A 16,800-nucleotide genomic window follows, 5' to 3' on the forward strand; every position below is an offset into this window, starting at 1 on the left:
AGTTGAAATTGAGCTAAACAGACTCGTCGAGAGTGGAGTATTGGACCCAGTGAATGTTAGTGAATGGGCTACACCCGTTGTTCCAGTCATAAAAAAAGATGGATCACTCTGTGGTGATTTCAAAGTCACCATTAACCCAGTCTTGACTGCTGAAAAATATCCACTACCCATCATTGACAATCTCTTTTGTGGTTTAAATGGAGGACAAAAATTCAGTAAGATAGACTTATGTCTACAGATGCAAGAACTGTTGACCATAGTGTCTCACAAAGGACTGTACAGGTACCGGAGGCTTCCTTTTGGAATCACCTCAGCTCCGGCCTTGTTTCAGAGAGCTATGGACCAGATACTGAGCGGGCTCACTGGGGTCCAATGTTACCTCGATGATCTACTCATCACCGGCATAGACGCGGAGGCAGGAGCACCTGAGAAACCTGAAAGCTACACTACAGAGATTGGAGGAGTACGGTCTGAGGGTCCGGAAGGACAAATGCAAGTTTTTCCGTTCCTCTGTTGAGTACCTGGGCCACGTCATCGACAGTACGGGGCTCCACAAGGCGCCATCGAAGGTGAAGGCCGTTGCGGAAGCTCCATCCCCACAGAACGTGAGTCAGTTGAGATCATTCTTAGAACTGCTGACATACTACGCAAAGTTTGTGCCAAACCTAGCTAACATGTTAAAGTCACTGCTTGAACTTTTGAACAAAACCAAACAGTGGAAGTGCACAGACAGATGTGAGGAGGCCTTCAAGAAAGTGAAAACAGCCTTAGCTCAGTCAGAGGCCCTAACCCACTTTAACCCCAACTTGCCATTACGGTTGGCATGTGATGCATCGCCTTATGGCGTTGGTGCGGTTGTCTCACACATCATGCCATCAGGTGAAGAAAGGCCAATTGCTTTCGCATCATGGACCTTAAGTAAAGCCGAGAGCAATTATGCACAGATAGAGCATGAAGCACTTGCCATTGTGTTTGGAGTTAAGAAATGTTAACCGTTTCTGTTTGGCCAATGATTCACACTGCTGACGGACCATAGACCCCTCACCTCCATCATTGGTCCCCACACCGGCATTCCGGCGCTTGCAACCAGCCACATGCAGCGACGGGCGTTGTTGTTATCTGCTCACCAGTACGATATCAAGTACAGAAGGTCTGAGCAGCACTGCAATGCAGACGGCCTCTCAAGACTTCCCTTGCTGTGGGGTTTTCGAGTCATCATACCGCCGCCACTGAGAAGGCAGGTGCTTGAAGAACTCCATTGAGGGCACTGTGGCATGGTGCGAATGAAGGAGATTGTATGCAGCTTCTTTTGGTGGCCAGGTCTGGACGCAGCTATCGAAGACAAGGTCAAGTCATGTTCTGCATGTCAAAAGATGAGGAACATGGCTCGGCAGGCCAGCTAGCACCACTACACCCATGGGACTTCCCAGAGGAGCCTTGGCAGCGAGTCCACATAGACTATGCAGGCCCACTGGAGGATCGTATGTTCTTAGTCGTAGTTGACGCACACAGCAAATGGCCTGAGGTCACAGTGATGAAGAGCACCTCAGCGGAGAGAACCATCGAAGAGCTACGGTCAATCTTCAGTCACTTCGGCTTGCCAACGCAACTCGTTAGTGATAATGGCCCCCAACTGGTGTCTGAAGAGTTCCGGTCATTCATGGAAGCAAATGGAATTCAGCACATCAAGTCAGCGCTGTATCACCATGCAACGAACGGCCTCGCTGAAAGGTTTGTCCAAACGACAAAGCAAGCTTTAAAATCATCACAAGGGAACGGCTCCCTCAATAGGCATCTAAACACCTTCCTGTTAACCTACAGAAACACTCCCCACTCTACAACCAAAGTGACACCCGGGTCAGCCATGAAGAAAAGATAGCTTCGGATGCGACTCGACCTCCTGAGACCTCCAAAGACGAGACAGGTTGTTCAGACACAACAGAGAGCACAGGTGGAGAGACGGAGCAAAGCAAAAGACAGAAGCTTCATATCTGGAGAGAGAGAGTTCTTGCTCGGAACTACTGCAAAGGTCCAAATACCTGCCACAGTGGTTGCACAAACAGGACCTGTTTCCTACACAGATCAACTGTTGCCAGGAACCAACCTCAGAGATGGCTCGTGTCAAGTGACAAACCAAGATCAGCTACTGGAGACCTACCATGACTACGAGCTCTCACCTGAACATCCACTGCAGCAACCTACAAATGTGGAAAGTGCTCCAGACTCACCTGCACCAGCCAGAGTGTCTACTCAGGGTACTGTTGCACCCCAGTCTGGGCATACACCATCACCACTCAGACTCAGAAATAATGTGACTGTAGACTCAACTGTATGTCGTCATTACCCTGCAAGAGAAAGAATACCCCCTGACAGGTTGACTATTTAGTTCAGACTAACCTCCGACATTAGGGAAGAATACACCCCAGGGTTAAGTCTGGGGACTGAGGCAGTCTACCCTCTATCCCTAGTTTAGAAAAGGTTATTCTGAAAAGTTCATTTATTTACATTAAGAGAACTTATATTAAAAAGAAAACAATAGGCAAAACAGTGAATATTTACTTTTTCCTAATGAGTCACCAGAGGTAAAGGGGGAGGAATGTGTATTGATATTCTAGTTTTGTCCCTTTAGGGAACCTATAACCTCCCCTTGCTTACCTACGTTGAAATGCTTGGAATGTTCTTCCTGTGAAATGCATTAAACAATGCCCACGTTAATTTCTACTTCCATCTCATGTCCTGTCCTTATATTAGTTGTATAAGTAATACAGTTTGCTATACAACAGGAAGCTTATAAGAAATCCCACTATGCCCTCCTACGAACCATCAAAAAGGCAAAATGTCAATACAGGACTAAGATCTAATCGTACTACACCGGCTCTGACGCTCGTCAGATGTGGCAGGGCTTGCAAACTATTACAGACTGCAAAGGGAAGCACAGCCGAGAGCTGCCCAGTGACACGAGCCTACCAGACGAGCTAAATAACTAATATGCTCGCTTCGAGGCAAGTAACAATGAAACATGCATGAGAGCATCAGCTGTTCCAGACGACTGTGTGATCACGCTCTCTCCAGCCAATGTAAAACCTTTAAACAGGTCAACATTCACAAGGCCGCAGGGCCAGGAGGATTACCAGGCCGTATACTCCGAGCATGCGCTGACCAACTGGCAAGTGTCTTCACTGACATTTTCAACCTCTCCCTGTCTGAGTCTGTACTACCAACATGTTTCAAGCAGACAACCATAGTCCCTGTGCCCAAGAACACTAAGGTAACCTGCCGAAATGACTACCAACCCGTAGCACTCCCGTCTGTAGCCATGAAGTGCTTTGAAAGGCTGGTCATGGCTCACATCAACACCATTATCCCAGAAACACTAGATCCAATCCAATTTGCATACCGGCCCAACAGATCCACAGATGATGCAATCTCTATTGCACTCCACACTGCCATTGGACAAAAGGAGCACCTATGTGAGAATGCTATTCATTGACTACATCTCAGCGTTTAACACCATAGTGCCCTCAAAGCTCATCACTAAGCTAAGGACTCTGGGACTAAATCCCTCCCTCAACAACTGGATCCTGGACTTCTTGACGGGCCGCCCCCAGGTGGTAAGGGTAGGTAACAACACATCCGCCACGCTGATCCTCAACACGGGGGCACCTGTAGGGTGCATGCTCAGTCCCGTCCTGTACTCCCTGTTTAGTCATGACTGCACGGCCTGGCACGACTCCAACACCATCATTAAGTTGGCCGGTGACAACAGTGGTAGGCCTGATCACCGACAACGACGAGAAAGACTATAAGGAGGTCAGAGACATGACAATGTGGTGCAAGGACAACAACCTCTTCCTCAATGTGATCAAGACAAAGGAGATGATTTTGGAATACAGGAAAAGGAGGACTAACCACGCCCCAATTCTCATCGACGGGGCTGTAGTGGAGCAGGTTGAGAGCGTCAAATTCCTTGGTGTCCACATCACCAAACTATCTTGGTCCAAACACACCAAGAGTCGTGAAGAGGGCACAACAAAGCCTATTCCCCCACAAGAGACTGAAAAGATTTATCATGGGTCCTCAGATCCTCAAAAAATTCTACAGCTGCACCATCGAGAGCATTCTGACTGGTTGAATCACTGCCTGGTATGGCAACTGGTCGGACTTTCACCGCAAGGCACTACAGAGGGCAGTGCGTACAGCCCAGTACATCACTGGAGCCAAGCTTCCTGCCATCCAGGACCTCTATACCAGGCGGTGTCAGAAGAAGGCCCTAAAAACTATCAAAGACTCCAGCCACCATAGTCATAAAATGTTCTCTCTGCTACCACATGGCAAGCGGTACCGGAACGCCAAGTCTAGGTCCAAAAGACTTCTTAACAGCTTCTACCCCCAAGCCATAAGACTCCTGAACAGCGAATCAAATGGCTACCCAGAATTTTTGCACCCCCCCCCACTGTTTTAAGCTGCTGCTTCTCTCTGCATAGTCACTTTACCTCTACCTACATGTACATATGACCTCTATTATCTTGACTAACTGGTGCCCCCGCACATTGACTCTGTACCGGTACACCCTGTATATAGCCTCGCAATTGTTATTTTACGCATGTGACAAATAAAATTGGATTTGAGATGACCTTTGCTGACGAAACAACTTGTGTTAAAGATCTGTTACAAACTACATGCATACCATTTCAGCCCTGGCCAACCAAGCTGTTGAGGTAGTCTTTATGACGTACATAACGCTGAAAGGAGGAAAAGAGAGGAGAGGTCATCGTCATAGGAAATAATCTAACCTGCCTGAAAGGCTATAATAATATTTCATCAGTGTACTGTATGTACATACATAAGAACAAATCTGACATGAGGCCACTTTGGGATACAAAAACATCTTCCAAGTTTTGATTTTGGGATGAACTATAATACAAGTATTATTACAGTGCACCAACAGTGAATAACACGACACACTCAGTCCCTCACGTCTATATATGCACTGTTGCTGTTCCGTCTCCTCTGGTCTGACGCCACACCTCCCTCTTCTCCCCCTCCGTCTCAACCTTGGGTGCAAACAAACAGCATCATAGCACAGTAAATTGCTGGGAATGTATGAATTCTGCTACCAAGTAAGTGGCCCTTACTTGAGCTAGGGGTAAAACATTTTGACTTCAGCGGGTGCGGGTCACTGGCCTGTAGGGCTCCTTGCATTTGTTGAAGTCCGATTTGATGGTAACCACTCCATTTCCATCTGCTCTTATCGTGCAGACAAGCATTCCTTCTCCTTTTGGCCAAGTCTGAGAAATACAATAATAAAATGCCACTTTTCAATGCCTGAATTGGAATCTACTTCAAAGTTATTACATACAAAGCAGTGTAATAAGTGTATAGGCTACATAGTGGTTTTTCCCCTTGTGCTACTCACTTGCCCGCTCGTCCCAGGTTCCCCATGATGTGCAGGCTGGTCTTCACAAAGTCCTCCGAGGGGTCCCAGGTAATCAGCCTGGACTTAGGGATTGTGCGGTCACTGCAGACCAACAGAATACCACAAACACATTTTGAATACAAGGGTATGGTGTAATGTGAACATACCGGTACACTGTTTGTCTTCAAAGCAGCACGACACATCAATGCTGCTTCAATTACATTCACTTTAATAATAATTCACTTTGGTGAGTAACAGGGACCTACACTGGGCGTCTGTCCTGTCGTCTGTGTCTGACATTGGCCATCCTATGTGCCAGTAAGGTAGGATTGGACATGACCTGCGTCACCATACTCTGGGAATGCTGTAGTGAGTATATCAAAAACAGCTTTAAAACACTAACGCTTCTTTTGGACAGAAAATAGGTAAATGCTTTGTTTTGAATAATGAAATTGTCACGCCTGCTCCAGCTCCCTCTCTCTGGCGCTCGAGGTCGCCAGGCTGCTCATCATTACGCACACCTGTCACCATTTTTACGCGCACCAGCGCTTCATCAGACTCATCTGGACTCCATCGCGTCATTGATTACCTCCCCTATATCTGTCACTTCCTCAGTTTCATTCCCATGTCTGCATCGAGGTTGTTTTGTTTCTCTTGTCCAGACACTGTTCGTCTTTAGTTTCATGTCTATTTATTAATAAATCCTCCCCCTATACTTGCTTCCCGTCTCCCAGCGTCTTTGGTTACAGAACCGTTACAGAAAAGGAGATTCTGTTGAAAACCACCCCTTCCAAATTGGTGTAGCAGTCAGAATCGGTGTAGGTGAAAATCCTGCAGTTCCATCTGCCCCTGGTCCGCTCCTGAGCCATGATCTCTGTGTGGTATTGTCTCTCCAGCGGAGTCTGGCATACTGACTCACATTGGAACAAAACCACTTCATATTGTGCACACACACACACACACACACACCTTACTATGCAACATCAAACTATCCTAAACAGTAAATTCTTAGTTGTTATAAGGACACTGACTGAACAGCTTCTCCTGCCAGACTACCACAAACTCCTCCTCATCATTTCTGGCTGAAACAAAACCAAGATGTTGTGGTCCATATCTAGTCACCACGAAAATGACATCTACTCAACTAAGAAGCATCTGACATATTTCTGTTTAAAAATATCTAACATCATCTTCATGTTTCAAAACTGTGTTCACACCTGATTGAGCCTGTGAGTGGATGGTGTCCAGCTCAATGCCTCCCCTCTCCTGTTGAGTCCAAACCTGCTGCGGAAGGTGTTGGGAGAGGGCTGCTGTGGAGGTGATTCTCTGAATACGAATCCTGTAAACACCATTGTAAATATAAACAAAGTAAACAGGATTCTAGCTAGTTAAATGCCATGTTTTCATGGCAAACTCAGGGATCAGGTCAAGAAATATACTGGGTGTGCTTTGAGAGCTAACCTTAGCTAACGACAGTGTATTGCTTGTAATGGCAATGCAAGGACTAAAAGCCACACAAACGCCAACTGCAACTTACTTAATTGTAAGGTTTTTGACAGCATCCCGGGAACGATAGGCAGCTTCTCCCGTGTCGGTGCTCCAGCCGTCTGCCATGTTGTAACATTGGGAACTTTATTGATGGCGAGCTAACTAGCCAGGTTAGCAACATACACACACACGCAAGCTATGTATACAGCAGCAGGCAATTTTGCCAATTTTTTGCTCGTACTTTTCGCAAGCATCTACTCGTTGCATGGTAACAACTGTCTGCTGGTCTGGTTGGGTTTCTGGCTTCTGGCGACCAATACAACTATTTATTGGTTCACTACCGCCACCAACCGTGGGATACAGTCCAGAGCAGCAGATAACCCCCCACTGATAACAGGTAAGGTAATATCAGTATAATAATATTCCCTTGATGTAAAAGTTTAAGAACCCCTGATGTAATTAATTAAGACAAAAATCTGTCTGACACAAATAACTGCAATTTAGAAATCTTTATTGGAAATGCACGTTTCAAACAGCACAATTCAAGTACAGATGAGTGGAGCTAACTCAGATACAAGCTAATTTAGTTTAAATGTGATGTATTCCTCCAGTCCCAGTTCATTTCTACTTTTTTGACATGCTTCAGACCAGATGCATGCTTCACTTCAGTGTACAATGGTCCTACATTTGCATATCACAGTGTTTGAAGCTTTTACGTTCTGCATCTCTCTGCTGTCTTTCATCTGAAGCCATATCCTCCAAGGTCTAAACAGGTGTAGATTTCCATCTCTGTGTGGGAGACCAGATATTGCAAGGAGACCAGTAAGGGGCCCTCAACTCTTCACTTTGGCCAAAGGAGACCGAAGACCCCAATACCAGTGACACTGCCCTAAGGTTGGTGATGTCCTTTGCATGAGACTGTGGAGACAGTGCTCTTATCTCTCTGTGGTTACCAAAGATGTCAAGGCACTTATGGCATGAGTAGAGGTGTTGACCCTGCTTCTCCTGGCTATATTTCCAAGCCTAAGCATGTAAATCCAACTCATTATCATAGGCTGTATAGGGATAAATATCATTAAAAAAAAAAATAATGCTGCATGTCTCAAAATATAAGAATGAGACCAAAATATGTATTTAGCTAATCATAGTTCCTGTCTCTGAAATTACGTTTGTGTGTGTTGTAGGAATAACCAATACTCAAAATCTATGTGTGTGTGTGTGTGTGTGTGTGTGTGTGTGTGTGTGTGTGGTAGAAGTAATAGTTGGCCATTATGTCTTTGAACATCTCAGTTTGGGCAGCAGCCACTGAAGAAACCTGTCAATCAAAAACCACAGGAGAATAAATAGTATTATAAACTGGGTGGTTCGATCCCTGAAAGCTGATTGGCTGAAAGACGTGGTATATTTAAGCAAAAAGGCACGAGGGGGTGTGGTATATGGCCAATATACCACAGCTCAGGGCTGTTCTTACGCACGACACAACACGGAGTGCCTGGATACAGCACTTAACCGTGGTGTATTGGCCATATACCACAAACCCTCAAGGTTTCTTATTGCTATTATGAATTGGTTAACAACGTAATTAGAGCAGTAAAATTAAATAATTTGTCATACCTGTGGTATACGGTCTGATATACCACGGCTGTCAGCCAATCAGCATTCAGGACTCGAACCACCCAGTTTATAACAGACCTTATACCACGGGTTTGACAAAATATTTATTTTTACTGCTCTAATTAAGTTGGTAACCAGTTAATAATAGCAATAAGGCACCTCGGGGGTTTGTGGTATATGGCCAATATACCACGGCTAAGGGCTGTATCCAGGCACTCCGTGGTGCGTCGTGCTTAAGAACAGCCCTTTGCAGAGATATATTGGCCATATATCACACCTCCTGGTGCCTTATTGCTTAAGTTTGCACTTACACATCAGATAGCTGCTCTTTCTCTGCTACCTCATTCTATTTCTCTAATTCTCTAGTCTAGTATTCCCTGGTTATGTTCCACTTCTCCCTCCTCTATTTCCTCACCTCTTCCTCAGACTCTTCTTTTCCTCTTTCTTGTCCTCCTCCTTACTTTCTCCAACATTTCTCATCTGTTGCGTCTTACTGGCCTTCTCTTGCTTCAATTCCTTTTTGGCCTTGCACTTCTTTTTCTTATTGACCTTCCCTTCCTGAATATTTTGGACAAGCAGATAAAGTAATGTACGTTTATGGGTTCTCTCTTCTCTTGACCTGCCATACCTAGAGCTATACTATACTAGAGAAGGACTTACGGCCAATATTCCCTTCTTGTATTTCCTCTCACCTGTGGGGCCACTCCAGCCATTTCCTGGAGCAGCTTCCTGCCGGTCTCGCTCACATTGGTGATGGGAGCCAGGCGAGGGCTGTGGCGGTATGGAAAGTTCTCTGTTTGGGGCGGAGCGATAATGACAGGGTTGAGAGGAGTCCGAGGCCTTGGAACATTTACTGGGTAGGGAGAGCCTACAGCAGAGGGCAGGGCCTGTAGGGCTTCAGCAAGTGTCCGGTGTGCTGAGGTTACAAGAGGAGAGAGGCCATTCTTGACAGATACAGGACCTGAGACCTCCCCTGGGCTCTGTAGGACCAGAAAGTAAAGTAACATATCAGGAAAGTGCTTATGTTCAACACAATCTGTAGAAATACTTTATAACTACTCTATACACAGTGCAGATACATGACTACACTCAATAAGTACTTTAACTATGCCACTTTGTTTACATACTCATCTCATATGTATATACTGTACTCGATACCATCTACTGTATCTTGCCTATGCTGCTCTGTACCATCACTCATTCATATATCCTTATGTACATATTCTTTATCCCCTTACACTGTGTATAAGACAGTAGTTTAGGAATTGTTAGTTAGATTACTTGTTGGTTATTACTGCATTGTCGGAACTAGAAGCACAAGCATTTCGCTACACTCGCATTAACATTTGCTAACCATGTGTATGTGACAAATAAAATTTGATTTGATTTAAGTAATTGTCTGCATCATTTCCAATCCCCCATGTATATATATATATAAAATATTTATTATGCAGAACTTACCAGGAAGTCTGACTCATCGAAGGAGTGGAGAGACAGATCATCATCCTCGTCCATATCCCTCACATCAAGCTTTGTCACTTTTCCATTCTCAACTTTCAGCTTTGGTGTCCTCCTTTCATGATCCTCATCATCACACTGTGTATCAGAGTCAACTAGTCAGAGACCATCCTCCTCCCAGTGATGTCACTCAACAAAGACATGGACGGTAGGGTACAACTCTTTTACCTCAGATTCACAGTCAGTGAAGGAGTAGATGGAAAAGTCATCAGAACTGGAGGATGAGATCACGTCATGATATTCTCTCTGTATTATCCGAGTCACCCTTCCAGACTGAGGAGACAGAGAAAGGCATGTACTCATGGCAGCCATAGAATACATAGACTATGTAGGCAATCCAACATGGTTGTACAAGTAGTGAGTAATACATGGGTAACTGAAAATGCAATAAATGCAACTCCCATAACATTAGGGGTGGGGCAAAATATCTTCCATAGTAAAGGATTCTTTAGCATCTCGAATGGATAATTGTCAATTCAACCAAGCCAACCAAAATGGCCATATGAATCAACAGATTGGTCTATCTGTTGTATGGGAACAGCAGAGATGACCTGGCTGAGAGGCTCTGGATTGATGCTCCATCCATCCCCAGATGTCTGGTCCTGCCCATAGCTCACAATGATTGGCTGTTGACAGTAAAGAATGAATTCAACACTGCTTTGCTCATATTGGCCTTGAATTGTGTATCAATAAATAATATAAGGACTGTTATGTGGTTGAATTTGAATGTGACTTACAGGCCTTTTGTGGATCTGAGGGGTCTGCACTGAATTAGACTGTCAAGACAGCATTCAATGAAGTTAGATAGGGATATCTGCATTTGCTTTAATTCTGAGAACTGCAGTTTGTACATGCAGAATGCATAACTAATGTGTATGTGTTTTTGTTTCAGGTCAGATATGACTTACAGGCTTTGGCCTTCTGTGCACCTTGCCGGTTGGCCACAACACGGAATCAGGGGTGTTCACCCTAACTGGTTTCAACTATCAACACAACACTCAATTTAAAATGTGATAATATAACAAAAACAGGACAAAACAAAAAAATATTTGATATTTACCACATAAGGGCGGCGTCTTAAAGCTCTTTTGATTCTCTCATCATTACGATCCATCTTTCTTTCTGAGGGAAACATTTCCATCAATTAATAGACACAAAACACATCCTGACTCACACACAGACACACACACACAAAGATGGCATCCCAAATGGCACCCTATTCCCTATATATGTATATATATATATATGTTGGGAAGGAGGTGCCCCAAAAGGCCAAAGATTACCTGCAACAACCTGAGTGAAGAAAACTATTGAACAGATTAAATCAAATCTGAACACCGTTTATGTAGTGAATTAATGCATGGTTACGTCATTTTGGGTCACAGCTTTATGACTGCGCTTAATACGTCACAAGAAAAACGCTTGTTTGGAGCCGGACTGGTGGTATCATATTTTCACTGGTTGTAGCTCAATAACGAACGTGATGTGCTTTTTATATCTTACTGACTGAGTAATGGTTGTATCGCTGGTTGGCTGGACGTTTTACATAGATAGACCAACATGATATCAATAGGAAGAAACCATTCCTTGACAAATATTTTGTTGAATTATTGTTTTACTTTGAGTAACATTAAGGGACCACAATAGAAACCGTTTACCTCATTGTGTTGTCCCTGGCATGACACGTTTTATTTAATTAAACGGGTTTTATTATTTTATTAAACTGTCCAATCAAATATATCTAACTTTCTATCTAACTCACATGAGCTGTTGAGGACTCCTTGGTCATCACATTTCAGGCACAAGCCAGCAGGTGGAAAAAAGTGTCTTTAAATGCAGCACTGCCTTTAACGCACTTCATGGTCTGCGCAACAGTATCTTTGTGGTTGTGAAAGTGATTAATCCAAATGCGGAAGTTCAGTACATTTGTTTTGGTTTAGCAAGCTAGCTTCTCAAGTCTTGGCTAAAGTGTTGTGCAATATTGGAGGAAAAGTGTCGTTACTGACATTTTGTATTGTGCTTGATTATCCTCTAGTAGTTTGACAAGTTTGTACTGAGCATCAACATGATCACCCGAATAGTTTAGAAAGATGTGGTTCAGAGGTTCAAGAGTTTGACTCCTGAGTTCAGGCTAACAAGTGGCATTGTTGCTGTCATTATAGTATTGTAATGAAACAGACAGGGAGCAGGTCTCGAACCCTCGGACCTTCTAGCCCGAGGTCCGGCGAGCTATCGACTGTGCAGCAAAAGCATGTTCGTGCGACAGAGTCCATTTCCGCGCTTATAAACCCAGGTTCGTTACAGTATCATCAGTTTTGTTCAGTCACTACATATTTCGGTTTTTACAGAAGATGTCTAAAGTCTTGGAACTACAGTTTTTGCCAATGGGCATGGTACCTTAGCAAGGAGGGGTTGAGTGACTCAAGAATCATGCTCAGTAGCAAGCTAGCCACTTTGAATGGGTCTGTTGTAACGTTATCTAGCGTGCTACAACGTGTAGCTAACGTTAATGACGTAACATATTGTGCCAGTCGGCTTCAGCAGCAAGCTTGAGCACAACACATCAATGCCGCTGATGTCTGTCAAACCGATAATATCCGTTTAACCCTCTCCTCTTCCAAGCTCATCACATACTCCTTCCACCACCAGACAGAGACCCAGATACTCCTCAGCATTGGGGTTCTGGTGCTCCTCTGTGGTGGGATTGAGAAGAGTGTGGGCACTGTTTGGTTTCTCCTCATGTTTCAGCTGCTCTCTATCAACACAGGGGTGTTGTACACAATCGTGGGGCTGGTACTGTTTGGTGCATCTGCCCAGAATCAAGTGGAGGGGTTAGTTCCTGTATCCCCCTCCCTTATGGGTATGGCCACAGTGTACTCACTTATGGTTAAGGGCTTTCTTTTTGGGGTCAGTGTACCCATGTTAGCCCTGGCCTGGCTGTTTCTGGTCATAGTAACACTTTTGGTCCCACACTCTCTTCCTCTGCAACCCCATCATAGCAGGGGGGATCTCTATCCTTACTCCAACCTTATTGTGGTTGAAAATAACTGATACACTGCAGTATGTCACAGCTTTAAGTGGGCTTAATAGTGTAGTTAAGTGGTAATATGTTTATGTGCGGCGCTGTGGTCTAAGGCACTGCATCTCAGTCTACAGTCCCTGGTTTGAATCCAGGCTGTATCACATTTGGCCGTTATTGGGAATCCCATAGGGCGGTGCACAATTGGCCCAGCTCTGTCCGGGTTTGGCCAGGGTAGGCCATCATTGTAAATAAGAATTTGTTCTTAACTGACTTGCCTAGTTAAATAAAGGTTCAATTAAAATAAATAATATGCTTGAAATGTGTGTTGAGTCCTCATGCTGAGCATAAAGGGATGTTTTGTTTGGAAAATCTACCATCACTGTGTCACACATTCTCCTTATCTTGCTCTGGTGAAACATACGGAAGGGGCTGGAACCCACTTCTAGACATGTCTGATGCTGGAGCATCAGTCCTAGATAAGAAGATGCCTTTCAGGCTGCTGAGGGACAGCTTTGGTTTTAGAAGTGTTTTCTTCCCCATCCGGTCAGATAAATAGTCCAAACAACCAACCCAACCGTGTCCTCATGGCCCTAAAACACACTTTTGCCTCGTTTTGTATCACCTTTCAATGATACATCTGGGGGGACAAAAATGTAGTTTCAGAATGGGGGGGAGTATGTCTCCCTGTCCCCAGGGAAAGTTGTGCCCCTTAACATTGATGTCCTGTATGACCCTACATCAATAGAGAAGGAAGACAGTCCACCCACCCTGAGTACTGAGAAAGCACCTTAAGCATAGCTTTGGGTAACGTCACGAACATGAACACAGCTGCAGCCACAGTCAAGGCCATGGACATAGTCACGGACACAGTCATTGGCAGACATCTGCCTCTCAAACCAGCAGTCACTGGGCTCCAGTGGCTCAACATCTACATTCTCAACATTCTCTCCAGTCTGTCTGTCAATGCCCCCAGAGTTTCACAGCAAACATGACCGAGTCTGATGGTTCACCCAGGGGCACCAGTGTCTTCATTGACAGATTGATAACATAGAAAACTCATTGAATGACAGAGCTCTCTCATTTGTTATACGTTGAAATGTAATATACTTGGACATGGGGTTTGAGGTAGTGCTTAAAAGGTACACGGTTTCTTCACTGATGCTTTTGGTTTGAAGAGTCAATAAAACTCTGAAAGTTCAGGGTCAAATCAATGCAAGAAGGTTTAGATTGTCAGTTGAATGTATGCCCACTCCTTTTGGCTTGTACTTTGTGTTTTTCTACACATACGGTAGACAAATCTCTTGGCACTCTTGATTTATACAACCTTTATAAATCAGGCAATTTATATTACACTGATGTATTCCGTTTTTCTTTCCTTAACTACTTACAGCAATGAAATGAAATAGCATCCACTCACCAGTAAATTAGATCCATTATATGCAGTTTGTTGGGCAATGCATCATTCAACATTGTAAATTCTGGTGCAGGGAGCAGTGGTTGAGGTTATCAAGTGTGTGGGCTACAAGGGCAGATGATGATGTCATCTTTAGAAACTACATGCATACCATTTCAGTCCTGGCCAACCAAGCTGTTGAGGTAGTCTTTATGACGTACATAACGCTGAAAGGAGGAAAAGAGAGGAGAGCTCATCGTCATAGAAAAGACTCTAACCTGCCTGAAAGACTATAATAATATTTCATCAGTGTACTGTATGTACATGCATAAGGACAAATCTGACATGAGGCCACTTTGGGATACAAAAACATCTTCCAAGTTTTGATTTTGGGATGAACTATAATACAAGTATTGTTACAGTGCACCAACAGTGAGCAACACAACACACTCAGTCACTCACGTCTATATATGCACTGTTGCTGTTCCGTCTCCTCTGGTCTGATGCCCCACCTCTCTCTTCTCCCCCTCCGTCTCAACCTTGGGTGCAAACAAACAGCATCATAACACAGTAAATGGCTGGGAATGTATGAATTCTGCTACCAAGTAAGTGACCCTTACTTGAGCTAGGGGTAAAACATTTTGACTTCAGCGGGTGCGGGTCACTGGCCTGTAGTGCTCCTTGCCTTTGTTGAACTCTGGTTTGATGGTAACCACTCCATTTGCATCTGCTCTTACCATGCACAAGCATTCCTTCTCCTTTTAACCAGGGTCTGAGAAATACAATAATACAATGCCACTTTTCAATGCCTGAATTGGAATCTACTTCAAAGTTATTACGTACAAAGCAGTGTAATAAGTGTATAGGCTACATAGTGGTTTTTCCCCTTGTGCTACTCACTTGCCCGCTGGTCCCAGGTCCCCCATGATGTGCATGGTCTGTACAGGTGTGTTGACCATGTGGCTGGTCTTCACAAAGTCCTCCAAGGGGTCCCAGGTAATCAGCCTGGACTTGGGGATGGTGCTGCCACTGCAGACCAACATAATACCACAAACACATTTTGCATACAAGGGTATGGTGTAATGTGAACATACCGGTACACTGTTTGTCTTCAAAGCAGCACGACGCATCACTGCTGCTTCAATTACATTCACTTTGATAATAATTAACTTTGGTAAGTAACAGGGACCTACACTGGGCGTCTGTCCTGTCATCTGTGTCTGACATTGGCCTTCCTATGTGCCAGTAAGGTAGGATAGGACTTGACCTGCGTCACCATACTCTGGGAGTGCTGTAGTGAGGATATCAAAAACAGCTTTAAAACACTAACGTTTCTTTTGGACAGAAAATAGGTAAATGCTTTGTTTTGAATAATGAAATTGTCACGTTTGCTCCAGCTCCCCCTATAAAATCCTCCCCCTATACTTGCTTCCTGTCTCCCAGAGTCTTTGGTTACAGAACTGTTACAGAAATGGAGATTCTTTTGAAAAACCACCCCTTCCCAATTGGTGTCGCAGTCAGAATCGGTGTAGGTGAAAATCCTGCAGTTCCATCTGCCCCTGGTCCGCTCCTGAATCATGATCTCTGTGGTATTGTCTCTCCAGCGGAGTCTGGCATACTGACTCACTCTGGAACAAAACCACTTCATATTGTGCACACACACACACCTTACTATGCAACAACCTATCTTAAACAGTAAATTCTTATTTGTTATAAGGGCACTGACTGAACAGCTTCTCCTGACCGCCTACCACTAACTCTCCGGATGAAAACAAAACCAAGATGTTGTGGTCCATATCTAGCCGCCACGAAAATAACATCTACTCAACTAAGAAGCATCTAACATCTTTCTGTTTCAAAACAGTGTTAACACCTGATTGAGACGGAGTTGAGGGTGTCCAGCTCAATGTCTCCGCTCTCCTGTTGAGTCAAAACCTGCTGCTGAAGGTGTTGGGAGAGGGCTGCTGTGGAAGTGACTCTCTGAATACGAATCCTGTAAACACCATTGCAAATATAATCAAAGTAAACAGGATTTTAGCTAGCTAAATGCCATGTTTTCATGGCAAACTCAGGGATCATGTCAAGAAATATACTGGGTGTTTATCATCATCTGCTTTGAGAGCTAACGTTAGCTAACGACAGTGTATTGCTTGAAATGGCAATGCAAGGACTAAAAGCCACACAAACGCCAACTGCAACTTACTTAATTGTAAGGTTTTTGACAGCATCCCGGGAACGATAGACAGCTTCTCCCGTGTCGGTGCTCCAGCTGTCTGCCATGTTGTAACATTGGGAACTTTATTGATGGCGAGCTAACTAGCTAGGTTAGCAACATACACACACACGTGA

At 44.3% G+C, this 16,800-nt stretch overlaps 1 protein-coding gene and 1 long non-coding RNA gene across 14 annotated transcripts in view; one reads left to right on the forward strand and one right to left on the reverse strand.

Moving 5' to 3' along the window:
* Positions 1-16,800, forward strand: part of LOC135548842 (disks large homolog 2-like) — a 437,518-nt gene that overhangs the window by 195,836 nt on the left and 224,882 nt on the right. The window lies entirely within an intron of this gene.
* Positions 10,461-16,739, reverse strand: LOC135548851 (uncharacterized). The gene is made up of 10 exons (XR_010456895.1): positions 16,655-16,739; positions 15,352-16,444; positions 15,072-15,223; positions 14,914-14,990; positions 14,624-14,678; positions 14,476-14,536; positions 11,097-11,158; positions 10,945-11,019; positions 10,774-10,812; positions 10,461-10,662 (listed from the first exon to the last, which is right to left on the reverse strand). It is a non-coding gene; the product is annotated as an uncharacterized LOC135548851 (long non-coding RNA).

Source organism: Oncorhynchus masou, chromosome 11 (genome assembly GCF_036934945.1).
Source record: "Oncorhynchus masou masou isolate Uvic2021 chromosome 11, UVic_Omas_1.1, whole genome shotgun sequence".
Taxonomy (NCBI): Eukaryota; Metazoa; Chordata; class Actinopteri; order Salmoniformes; family Salmonidae; genus Oncorhynchus; species Oncorhynchus masou.